Source organism: Dendrobates tinctorius, unplaced genomic scaffold, assembly GCF_039654945.1.
Source record: "Dendrobates tinctorius isolate UK_male_01 unplaced genomic scaffold, ASM3965494v1 ptg000133l, whole genome shotgun sequence".
NCBI lineage: Eukaryota > Metazoa > Chordata > Amphibia > Anura > Dendrobatidae > Dendrobates > Dendrobates tinctorius.
In genome coordinates this window covers 19,001,513-19,014,853 of record NW_027361801.1, presented here as the reverse complement: position 1 = coordinate 19,014,853, position 13,341 = coordinate 19,001,513, and the positions used below count along the sequence as shown (strand labels likewise).

General features: G+C 44.4%; 1 protein-coding gene across 2 annotated transcripts in view; it reads left to right on the top strand.

Annotated features, from left to right (window-relative positions):
* MOSPD1 (motile sperm domain containing 1) overlaps positions 1–13,341 on the top strand; it is a 98,265-nt gene that overhangs the window by 42,361 nt on the left and 42,563 nt on the right. The window lies entirely within an intron of this gene.

The window sequence follows — 13,341 nt, the reverse complement described above, 5'->3', positions numbered from 1 at the left end:
CCATTCCTTTTAATGGGCATTATAAGGCTACATTGCCACAATGAGTTTTTGGTGAATTATTTATGCTAGTTTTGAAAAAATGAAAGTAACATAGGTTATTTTACTTATTGGCTGCAGAAAATCTGCAACATCAAAAAACTCACCAAGAGCTCATCATGGGAAGATAGCCTTAGGGTGTGTGCACACACTGCGGATTCTGCTGCGGAATTTTACGCACGGATTTTGCAAAATCCGCAGGTCAAAAGATCTGCGGATTAGCCTGCAGTTTGACACCTGGACAATGGAGCAGGTGTAAAACCGCTGCGGATTCCGCACAAAGAAGTGACATGCTGCGGTTTTGAAACTGTGCAAAATTCCGCACCGTGTACACTGCGGTTTTTGTTTTTGATCGATTATAATGGTACTGTACATCGCAGCAGAAACTGCTGCGGATCCGCAGCGTGTGCACACACCCTTATACAACACAGTGACTGCCGCGTAGACTACCACCACAGCTTTCCCCAGCAAAATAACGGGGCATCCTTAAAGGGAACCTCTCCCTACTTTTCTGACCTATCAGCTAAAAATATAATTTAATTGAGTGTCAGCTATGCATTCCACAATTACTTCTGAAACCCCCTGACTCTCCATGTATCACCCATAAAAACCTTTTTATTTGTCCCGCACTGTATACTTAATGTAGTCGGTCCGGTCGGATGGGTGTTGCCTCTGTTCCCTCACTCCACCCCTCCTCGGCTTGCTGTACACATTCTCCGCCGTGAATATCGCAGATCGCGTACAGATTTTGCGCTTGCGCATTGAAATGTGACCTTGCGCGTGCACAGTATGCTTTGCCCAAGTGCGGGCAAAACCCAAAAGCAGTAGTGCGCATGCGTTGGCCTACACAGTTGTTTCTTATGTTATAGAAATATTTTGCGGCCATTTCTGTGTTCCCTGCTGCCGGAAACATTTGAAAAGGACTGGAATCATGGCACATGCGGGACAATTAAAAAAGGTTTGGAGAGTCAGAGGGTTTCAGAACTAGTTGTGGAACGCATAGCTGACTCTCTGTTAAGTGATATTTTTAGCTGGTAGGCCAAAAAAGTGACAGGTTCCCTTTAAGGCCGGGATCATACACAGCGAGATACGGCCGAGTCTCGCGGGTTAAAACCAAGCTCTGGCGCCGGCACTCTGGAGCGGAGCGTGAAGCCGCACAGCAATACATGGAGCTGCACGCTCCGTTCCGGAGTGCCGGCGCCAGAGCTTGGTTTTAACCTGCGAGACTCGGCCGTATCTCGCTGTGTGTGATCCCGGCCTTATACTTATGTTTCAGTTTCATTGCGTAGACTGATGGTATGACTGAGGACAAATGGAGGAATAGCCAGCACTTTCCGTCACTTTTTATTTTTTTATTTTTAAAGCCTTCTGTCTTATATGAAGAATCGCTCTTGAAAGCTTACTTTTAAGCCAGAGAAAACTCTTGATCAAAGCCTAATTAAGAGCTAATGCATGCTGAATAGGCAGACTTAGGCTAAGTGCACACGTAGATTTTCCTCCTGCGGATTTTTCCGCGCAGATTTGAAGAAATCCGCAGGTCAAATGACCTGCATTTTTCCTGCGGATTTCTTCCTTTTTTATTGCGGTTTTCCTGCGGTTTTTGTGTGCGGTTTTCCACTGCTTTTTCCCCCTGCGGATTTGGAGAATGGAGCAGGTGGAAAACCGCACAAAAGAAGTGACATGCTGCATATTTTGTACCGCACAAAAAACGCGCGGAAAAAACGCAGCGTCTGCACAGCGGTTTTTTTTTTGCATTGATTTACATTGTACTGTAAATCACTTTGCGGATCTGCAGCGTTTCTGTGCGTTAAAATCCGCTGCGGATCCGCAGGAAAAATGCATCGTGTGCACATGGCCTAAGTGCTCAGAAGTGTTTATTCCTGTATACCCAGCTCTCCTCTACAGAACAGATAGGAGACATTTTTTATGTTTTTTCACACTGACCCAAGAATGAATTCCAACCAAAAAATTGGTATTGAGGAAAAAAACAGATCATGTTCTTACATAGCATAAACGCTGCATTTTCTTTTGTTGCTGAAAGTCCGCTGCGTTTATCAGTTCAAACAAAGTGGATGTAATTTCATGGAAACTCATTTTTTTCTTCTCCATAGACTTTTATAGGGAGCATATAAACATGCATGTAAAATTGCTATTATCCTTATAGGTGTGAAATTGAAGCGTTTCTGCATGAAAAAAAATAAAAAATAAAAAAGCTGCACCAAAATGTATTGCAAAAGGGAAAACATAAAAATGCAATAAACAGCGGATTGGTAGTACATATTTTTTGTAAAAATAGTAAAAAAAAAAACAAAAAACGTATTTGTATATGGTGATAACTGACCTTTAGTTTTAACAAATAAAAAAACACAACTGTACTTTTTTCCCCCAATAATATTAGAAACTTGATTAATGTGGCAGAAGTTGCTGCTCCCTTTTGTTAAACTATCAATCCAATTTCCAGCCGCAGTGTCCAAACCTCCTGCCATTCCCCTGAACCAACCTTCCATCACTATAGGGTTCCTTGATGACCCAAGTAAGGGCTCGCTCACACAACCATATAAATTGAACGAGCGCAGCGCAAACCGATTTAAAAAAAAAAAAAAAAAAAGGGTATTGCACTCAGACCAATGTTATTCAATTCAGTGATCATGGGTTTTTTTTTTATCTTATCGATTTGTAGTGAGAAAAAAATCACAGCAGGAAATTGGATGAGAGAGTCAGCCATTCAAGTCTATGGTTGTGAGAAAAAAATGGATGCCACAGTATAGTGTCCGATATTTACAAATATATTGCAATTATGTAATATAGAAAACTGTGGATGGTCCTATGGGCTCGCTCACACTAGTGTATAGTGTCCGAATCGGATGCTATGTGCAAATAACCCTCGGCTCTAACTCTGCTGTGAGCGTGATCCGAGTGTCATCTGACTGTGATCCAAGTGTCATCTGACTGTGATCCGAGTGTCATCCGACTGTGATCTGAGTGCCATCCGACTGTGATCCGAGTGTCCTCCGACTGTGAGCCGAGTGCCATCCGACTGTGATCTGAGTGTCCTCCGACTGTGATCTGAGTGTCATCCGGCTGTGATCCGAGTGCCATCCGGCTGTGATCCGAGTGCCATCCAGCTGTGATCCGAGTGCCATCCGACTGTGATCCGAGTGCCATCCAGCTGTGATCCGAGTGCCATCCGACTGTGATCCGAGTGCCATCCGACTGTGATCTGAGTGTCCTCCGACTGTGAGCCGAGTGCCATCCGACTGTGATCTGAGTGTCCTCCGACTGTGATCTGAGTGTCATCCGGCTGTGATCCGAGTGCCATCCGGCTGTGATCCGAGTGCCATCCAGCTGTGATCCGAGTGCCATCCGACTGTGATCCGAGTGTCCTCCGACTGTGAGCCGAGTGTCCTCCGACTGTGATCTGAGTGTCCTCCGACTGTGATCCGAGTGTCATCCGGCTGTGATCCGAGTGCCATCCGGCTGTGATCCGAGTGCCATCCGGCTGTGATCCGAGTGTCCTCCAACTGTGAGCCGAGTGTCCTCCGACTGTGAGCCGAGTGTCCTCCGACTGTGAGCCGAGTGTCATCCGGCTGTGATCCGAGTGTCATCCGACTGTGAGCCGAATGTCATCCGACTGTGATCCGAATGTCATCCGACTGTGAGCCGAATGTCATCCGACTGTGAGCCGAATATCTTCCGGCTGTGATCCGAGTGCCATCCGGCTGTGAGCTGAGTGTCATCCGACTGTGAGCCGAGTGTCCTCCGACTGTGAGCCGAGTGTCATCCGGCTGTGATCCGAGTGTCATCCGACTGTGAGCCGAATGTCATCCGACTGTGATCCCAGTGTCATCCGACTGTGAGCCGAATGTCATCCGACTGTGAGCCGAATATCATCCGACTGTGATCCAAGTGTCATCCGACTGTGATCCTACTGTCCTCCGACTGTGATCCTACTGTCCTCCGACTGTGATCCTACTGTCCTCCGACTGTGATCCTACTGTCATCTGACTGTGATCCGAGTGTCATCTGACTATGATCCATTCACTCACATGCGAGAATAAGATCTCAGGTGCGGAGAAGATGAAGAAAGTAATTTCTCCATCCTGTGAGGTGGCGTTTATCAGACTGCACTGGGATGACATCCGAGTGCAGTCCGATGTTTTGCACGCACTTATAGACTTCTATGAGCACGGGTCGTCCGTTATATGTTGCCAATAGCAGCATGCAGCGATTCTTTTTCTCATGCCGACCGGGCATGGAAATAAACGCTAGCCAGCATTGCTCCATAGTATAACATTGGAATGAAGTGCTATGTGATGAAACATCTCGTCTGATGACTGATGACGCTGACGACTCACCAGTGTGAACAAGACCTATAAGTGATTAATAACTGTGGAGTAAGAAAGCGGATTGCATACAGATTGCCTATGAACGACAACACGTGGATAAGTCAGAAAAAATCGTCCAACTATTCTGGCAGAAAATTGGACTGTTTTTTTTTTTTAATATATGCTAGTGTGATCCCAGCCTAAGGCCACGTTCAGTATTCGGTCAGTATTTTACATCAGTATGTGTAAGCCAAAATCAGGAGTGGAACAGTCAGAAGAAAAGTCTAATAGAAACATGTCACCACTTCTGGATTTATCACCCACTTCTGGTTTTGGCTTTCACATACTGATGTAAAATACTGACCAAATACTGAACGTGTCCTAAGGATCAGTCTGAGCTTTGCAGTACTGATGCCAGATCTCTGCAGCATTCTGGCTGTCTGAAGGCAACCTAACGAGGCATTGTTCAATGTATACAGTGGCTTGCGAAAGTATTCGCCCACTCCCCACCCCTCTTGGCATTTTTTGTGCTTTGCCATTTCTCAACCTGGAATTTCATGGGTTTTTTTAGGGTTTACATCAGTTCATGTAAAGAATGTGCCTACAACTGTGATTTTTTTTTTCTTTTTTTGTGAAGCAAACAAATAGGACAAAATAACTGAAAACTTCAGTGTGCATAACTATTCAACCCTCTAAAGTCAGTACTTTGTAGAGCCTCCTTTTGCTGTAATTACGGCTGAAAGTTGCTTTTGATAAGTTTCTATGAGCTTTCCACATCTTGCTACTGGGATTTGTGCCCATTCCTCAAGGCAAAACTGCTTCAGCTCCTTCAAGTTAGATGGTTTCCTCTGGTGATCAGCAATCTTCAAGTCTAACAACAGATTCTCAATTGGATTAACCCCTTCATGATCAAGTCTATTTTGACCTTAATGACCAGGCCATTTTTTGCAATTCTGACCAGTGTCCCTTTATGAGGTAATAACTCAGGAACGCTTCAACGGATCCTAGCGATTCAGAGATTGTTTTTTCGTGACATATTGGGCTTCATGATAGTGGTAAATTTAGGTCGATAATTTTTGCGTTTATTTGTGAATAAATCAGAAATTTGGCAAAAATTTAGAAAATTTCCCAATTTTCAAATTTTGAATTTTTATTCTGTTAAACCAGAGAGTTATGTGGCACAGAATAGTTACTAAATAACATTTCCCACATGTCTACTTTACATCAGCGCAATTTTGGAAACAAAATGTTTTTTTGTTAGGAAGTTATAAGGGTTAAAAGTTGACCAGCGATTTCTCATTTTTACTATAAAATTTACAAAACCTTTTTTTTTAGGGACCACCTCACATTTGAAGTCACTTTGAGGGGTCTATATGGCAGAAAATGCCCAAAAGTGACACCATTCTAAAAACTGCACCCCTCAAGCTACTCAAAACTACATTCAAGAAGATTATTAACCCTTCAGGTGTTTCACAGGAACTAAAGCAACGTGGAAAGAAAAAATGGACATTTTAATTTTTCCAACAAAAATTTTCTTTTAGCATCATTTTTTTCATTTTCACATGGGCAACAGGATAAAATAGATCCTAAAATTTGTTGGGCAATTTCTCCTGAGTACACTGATACCTCATATGTGGTCATAAACCACTGTTTGGGCGCACGGCAGGGCTCAGAAGGGAAGGAGCGCCATTTGACTTTTTGAATGGAAAATATGCTGGAATATTTAGCGGTTGCCATGTCGCGTTTGGGGAGCCCCTGTGTGCATAAACATTGGAGCTCCTCCACAAGTGACCCCATTTTGGAAACTAGACCCCCCCAAGGAACTTATCTAGATGCATAGTGATCACTTTGAACCCCCAGGTACTTCACAAATTGATCTGTAAAAAAAAAAAGTACTTTTTTTTCACAAAAATTTTCTTTTAGCCTCAGTTTTTTCATTTTCACGTGGGCAACAGGATAAAATGGATCCTAAAATTTGTTGAGCAATTTCTCCTGAGTACACCAATACCTCATATGTGGTCATAAACCACTGTTTGAGTGCATGGCAGGGTCCGGAAGGGAAGGAGCACCATTTGACTTTTTGAATGGAAAATTAGCTCCAATCGTTATCCGACACCATGTCACGTTTGGAGAGCCCCTGTGCACCTAAACATTGGAGCTCCCCCACAAGTGACCCCATTTTGGAAACTAGACCCCCTAAGGAACTTATCTAGATGTGTAGGGAGCACTTTGAACCCCCAAGTGCTTCACAAAAGTTTATAACACAGAGCAGTGAAAATAAAAAATATTTTTTTTTCCTCAAAAATTATTTTTAGCACGCTATTTTTAATTTTCACAAGGCTAACATGAGAAATTGGACCACAAAAGTTGTTGTTCAGTTTGTCCTGAGTACGCTGGTACCGGGGGGAACCACTGTTTGGGTACACGGCAGGGCTCAGAAGGGAAGGAGCGCCATTTGACTTTTTGAAATGCAAATTACTTCTAATCGTTAGCGGACACCATGTCGTGTTTGGAGAGCCCCTCTGTGCCTAAACATTGGAGCTCCCCCACAAATGACCCCATTTTGGAAACTAGTCCCCCTAAGGAACTTATCTAGATGCATAGTGAGCACTTTGAACCCCCAATTGCTTCACAAAAGTTTATAACGCAGAGCCGTGAAAATAAAAAATATTTTTTTTTCCTCAAAAAATTATTTTTTTGTGCGCAATTTTTTATTTTCACAAGGGTACCAGGATAAATTAGACCCCAAAATTTGTTGTACAGTTTGTCCTGAGTACGCTGGTACCCCATATGTGGGGGGAACCACTGTTTTGGGCACACATCGGGGCTCGGAAGGGAAGTAGTGACATTATGAAATGCTGACTTTGATGGAATGGTCTGCGGGCATCATGTTACATTTGCAGAGCCCCTGATGTACCTAAACTGTGGAACCCCCCACAAGTGACCCCATTTTGGAAACTAGACCCCCCAAGGAACTTATCTAGATGTGTGGTGAGCACCTTGAACCCCCAAGCACTTCACAGAAGTTTATAACGCAGAGCCGTGAAAATAAAAAATATTTTTTTTTCCTCAAAAAAATTATTTTCAGCCAGCAATTTTTTTATTTTCACAAGGGTAGCAGGATAAATTGTACCGCAAAAGTTGTTGTACAGTTTGTCCTGAGTACGCTGGTGCCCCATATATGTGGGGGAACAATAGAAACCACCCACAAGTGACCCCATTTTGGAAACTAGACCTTGCAAGGAACTTATCTAGATGCCTGGTGAGCACTTTGAACCCCCAAGTGCTTCACAGAAGTTTATAACGCAGAGACGTGAAAATAAACAAAAAAAATTTTTTACACAAAAATATTTTTTAGCCCCCAATTTTTTATTTTCCCAAGGGTACCAGGAGAAATTAGACCCCCAAAGTTGTTGTGCAATTTTTCCTGAGTACGCTGATACCCCATATGTTGGGGTAAACCACTGTTTGGGCACACGTCCGTGCTTGGAAGGGAGGGAGCACCGTTTAACTTTTTGAACGCAAAATTGGCTGGAATCAATGGTTGCACCATGTCGCGTTTCGAGACCCCCTGATGTGCCTAAACAGTGGAAACCCCACAATTCTAACTTCAACCCTAACCCCAATACACCCCTAACCCCAACACATCCCTAACCCTAATCCCAACCCTATCCATAACCCTAACCCCAACACACTCCTAACCCTAATCCAAACCCTAACCATAACCCTAACCCTAATTCCAACCCTAACCCTAATTCCAACCCTAACCCTCTTTCCAACCCTAACCCTAATGGAAAAATAAAAATAATTTCTTTATTTTATTAGTTGATCCTGCCTATGGGGGTGATAAACGGGGGGTTTATTTACTTTTCATTCTATTTTGATCACTGTGAGAGTTTATCACAGTGATGAAAATGAATGAATGGAAATTGCATCCGGCGGGCGCACTGCGTATACACCCGCCATTTTCCAATATGGCGGCGCCCATGGTCCGGGACCACGGGACACCGGGAGCCATAACGGCACTCGGTGAGTACTGGGGGGTGGGAGGAGGGGCGATCGGAAGCCGGGGGGAGTGGAGGGAAGGCGGGGGGGGAGATGATGACAGTGGCGGCACATCGCCGTTGTCATTCAGTGGCAGGGGGCAGATCGCCCCCGTTAACGGGTGGGGGAGGGTCGGATCGCTGTCACCAGCCATGTCCGATGCTACAGCAGCGTTGGACATGGTTGGATTGTAATATTTCATCAATTTTCATTGATGAAATATTACTATCGCTCTGATTGGCTGTTTCACTTTTAACAGCCAATCAGAGCGATCGTAGTCACGTGGGGGCGAAGCCACGCCCCCTATGATGAAGAACAAAGCCCCCTGTATCTGCGGGTCGAGTGATCTTTCAGTGACCTAGGTCACCCGACCCGCAGGGGGGCTTTAAAGTCATGACGCCACATAGGCGTCACTGGTCAGATTGGCACCAGTTTTCATGATGCCTATGTGGTGTCATTGGTCGTGAAGGGGTTAAGGTCTGGGCTGTGACTAGGCCACTTCAAAACATTTTCTCGTTTCCCCTTAAACCACTCAGATGCTGCTTTAGTAGTATGCTATGGGTCATTGGCCTTTTAGAAGTAGAGCGGTTGAGTTGGAGTCAGTGTCCATTTTGGTGGAGTCGGAGTAAAATGGTCCTAAAATATAAAATAAATTGGGTACAGTAATACAATGTAGGATGTGCTGTAAATTTTTTCATGATAGTTTGGGAAACTTATGAAATGCCCTATAAATGTCTGTTATGTTCCTGATCTAAGGATCTTGGCTTTTAGTTGTGATTAATCTATGCTGCACGTTATGTACATGCTCAGTAGAGACCAGAGCTGTGGAGTCAGAGTCATGGAGTCGAAATTATAATTCAGAGTCGGAGAAATTGAGTTGGAATTGGAGGTTTGGAATACCGACTCCACAGCCCTGGTTGGAAGGTGAACTTCTGCCCCAGTCTCAAATCACTGACTGATTGAAACAGATTTTGCTTAAGAATATCCCTGTATTTCGCATCATCAAGCCATTGTTCCTGTCCCTGCAGCCAAAAAACATCCCAACAGCATGATACTTCCACCACCATGTTTCACTGTGGGGATGGTGTTCTTGGGGTGATGAGCTGAGTTGATTTGGTGCCAGACATAGCGTTTATTTTGGTGACCAAAAAGTTCAATTTTGGTCTCCTCAGAACACAGCACCTTTCTCCTTTCATTTAGGGAGTCTCCCACATGTCTTTTGGCAAACTCAAAATGAGCCTTACAATTTTTGTGTGTAAGTAAATGCTTTTTTCTGCCCACTCTTTCATAAAGGTCACTTCCATGGAGTGTCCAGCTTATTGTTGTCATATAGACAGGTACTCCAGTCTCTGCAGCTCCCTCAGGGTTACCTTTCCTCTGTGCTGCCTCTCTGATTAATGCCCTCCTTGCCCGGGCTGAGAATTTTGGTGGCTGGCCCTCTCTTGACAGGATTGCTGTGGTACCATGTTCTTTCCATTTGATGATAATGGATTTGATGGTTCTCCGGGGATCATCAGAGATTGGGATATTTTTTTAGAACCCAACCCTGACTTGTACTTCTAACAACTTTGTCCCTAACTTGTTTGGAGATCTCCTTGGTCTTCATGGTGTTTGGTTAATGGTGCCTCTTGTTAATGGTGCTGCAGCCTCTGTGGCCTTTCAGAAAGGTAATGTATATACTGACCGACATGTGACACTTAGATTGCACACAGGTGAAATTCCTTTCACTAAGCATGTGACTTATGAAGATAATTACTTGCACCAGAAATTTTAGGGGCTTCATAGCAAAAAGGGGTGAATACATATGCACATGCCAATTTTAAGTTATTTGATCCCATAAATGTAATTTCTGCCTATATTTTTCTCTCTTCACAAACAGACTATTAGTGCTGATGCATCACACATAAATTGGATTACAAAAATGTTTAAATACAGGTTGTAATGTAAGAAAATAGGTAAAACGCTGGGGGGTGTTAATACTAGCCACTGTATATATAATACTACAATAACATACAATAATTGGACAAGCTATTTATTCTTTCACATGGACATTCATATAAAATAACACACGGACATAACTTCAGTATTCATTTTTTTTCCACCAAATTGTCATATAAAAGTAAAAAGTTTGAATAAGAGCAATTGCAGCTCTCTTCAGTGGGCACAAAATCATGTAAAGGCCTGCAAGTTTTCTGAACCATACATTGCCGGTGTTGGACCTGTAGCTTACAAATAGATTTGTTTTGTCCCAGAAAACCCTTTAAGTGGCTGAACTGGATTTTTCCTCCATGTGTGGGGTACAGACAGAGGCGTATCTAGGCTTTCTGGCACCCGGGGCAAGAATTCGGTTCGGCGCCCCCCCAAGTACATATGCGACTTGCACACTTAGCCATGTACCCACGAGCTGCTCCTCCTAATGCTCTCAATGTTCAGTAAAAAACTGAGAGAAGCAGGAAGGGAAGCTCGTTGTCACAGGACCATACCTATGAAAATCGCATATGAGTGAAGTGTCCATGTGATGACTACGGCAACCTGCAGAGCTGAATCCTGACACTGCAGCTTCTGAATTCTCACAACGAATGCACTGCACACTTTTAGGATTCTCCCTTGCCGATGTACCGTCATGTCAGCACAAGTATGTGATTTATATACTTCTGGCCACATTCCGACTAGACGTGCCCGCCTCGCTCCGTTCATTTTCATTGAGTGATGCCACACATGTCTAGTCAGCATGTGACCGCATTTATGTAAATTACCGGCATGAGAGAATCCTAACAGCGTTCAGTGAGCACTGTGAGAATTCAGACGTCTGCAGTCACATAGAATGACTGCAGACTCAGCACAAACCTGGACAACCCCTTTAATGTTCCTAACAAATAAAAACATGAGAATTAGTCAGAATCACAAATAACATTTACATCCAGGTACCTTATAGATGACGTCATCTCTGGAGTCAGTCACCTTTTCTTCTTCTTGTCCAGACCCCATGATGAGTTTTCTCATCCACATCTCGTCTCTGTAGACTTCCATCTTCTCCGGTCTTCTGCAGCAAATCTCCACACGATGCCCTTAAAGATAGAAGTGTCATTATAATGCTCCTAAATAAAAATATCTGCAATATACTGTCTCCTCACACTATTCCCCTCTAGCATCCCACCTGTTCACTATACTGTCTCCTCATATATTTACCCCCTCACTCTCTATACTGTCTGCTCACACATATCTCCGACTCCCCATACTGTGTCCATCCACATACATTAACCCATTCACTCCCCATACTGTCTGCACCAATCCCCCATACTGTTTCCTCATACATACTCTTTATTTTGTGTCCTCAAATCTCCCCACACATTAAATCCCCCCATCCCCAATCCCCCACATACATTAAGTACCCCCATCCCCATTCCAAATCCCCCCCCACACATTAAATAACCCCCCATCCCCACTCCAAATCCCCCCACACATTAACCCAATCCCCACTCATTAACCCCCATCAGCACTCCAAATACCCCCACACATTAACCCCAACCCCACTCATTAACGCCCCCATACATTAACCCCCATCCATTAACCCCCGCACACATTAACCCAATCCCCACTCATTAATGCCATCACCACTCCAAATCCCCCCACACATTAAATAACCATCTGCACTCCAAATACCCCCACACATTAACCCCCATCCCCACACACATTAACCCCCATCCCCACTCATTAACGCCCCCACACATTAACCCCCATCCCCATTCATTAACCCCCGCACACATTAACCCAATCCCCACTCATTAACCCCATCACCACTCCAAATCCCCCCACACATTAAATAACCATCGGCACTCCAAATACCCCCACACATTAACCCCCACACACATTAACCCCCATCCCCACTCATTAACGCCCCCACACATTAATCCCCATCCCCATTCATTAACCCCCGCAGACATTAACCCAATCCCTACTCATTAACCCCCATCACATTAAATAACCCCCATCTCCACTCCAAATCCCCCCACACATTAACCCCATGGCATCCCCACTCATTAACCCCCACACACATTAACCCCCATCCCCACTCTAAATACCCCCTCACATTAACCGCCATCCCCTCTACAAATCCCCCTCATCTCCCATCTTCGGTGGTTCTTCAGCTCCACAGAGGAGCACACTTACCACCAGCGTTTGCTTTGGGCGCCGGGGAGTGACGTCAGCAGCGTGATCACATGACCTGATCACGATGCTGACGTCGCTCTGGCCCAGCGGTCAGAGCTTCAATTGTACAGGCGTCTGTATAGACGCCAGTACAATTGCTCCCTGGGAGCCGGCACGGCCTCCTTCTCTGCGCCGGCTGTCAGCTTGACAGCTGACACAGAGAACCGCCGGCTCCCAGGACTGGTAGCGGCAGAACGCAGCTGCCAGGGAGGACACTGCGGACCGCTGCATTAGGCGGCCCGACTGCGCCCCCCTGCTGGCTGCGCCCGGGGCAACTGCCCCGGCTGCCCCCCCCTAGATACGCCACTGGGTACAGAATTTCTGCCCCTCTTATTTATACTAGGTGTGGAAATTACGCAGGTTAAAAAAAATGCACACACGTTGTTGCGGAAACGCATCAAAAACGCACGTAATCCACACCTAAGTATGTCAATAATTTTTTGTGAAAGCCAAATTACTAGAAAGTATCTAAAAATTAAAGTGACTTTATTTAAAGCATCACACACCAACAAGATATGAAAATGCATATTAAAAAAACGCACACAAACGCAATAAAAAAACACACATAACCTAATTTTAAAAAGTGCAGAAATTCTGCAGCATCAGAAACGCACCAAATCCTCATGGTGGGAAAGTGGCTTAAAGAGGCATTGTTTAATAGATACTATTACTGTATACTGGTGAAATATTTATTCTTTCATATGTACATTCAGATAAAATAACACAT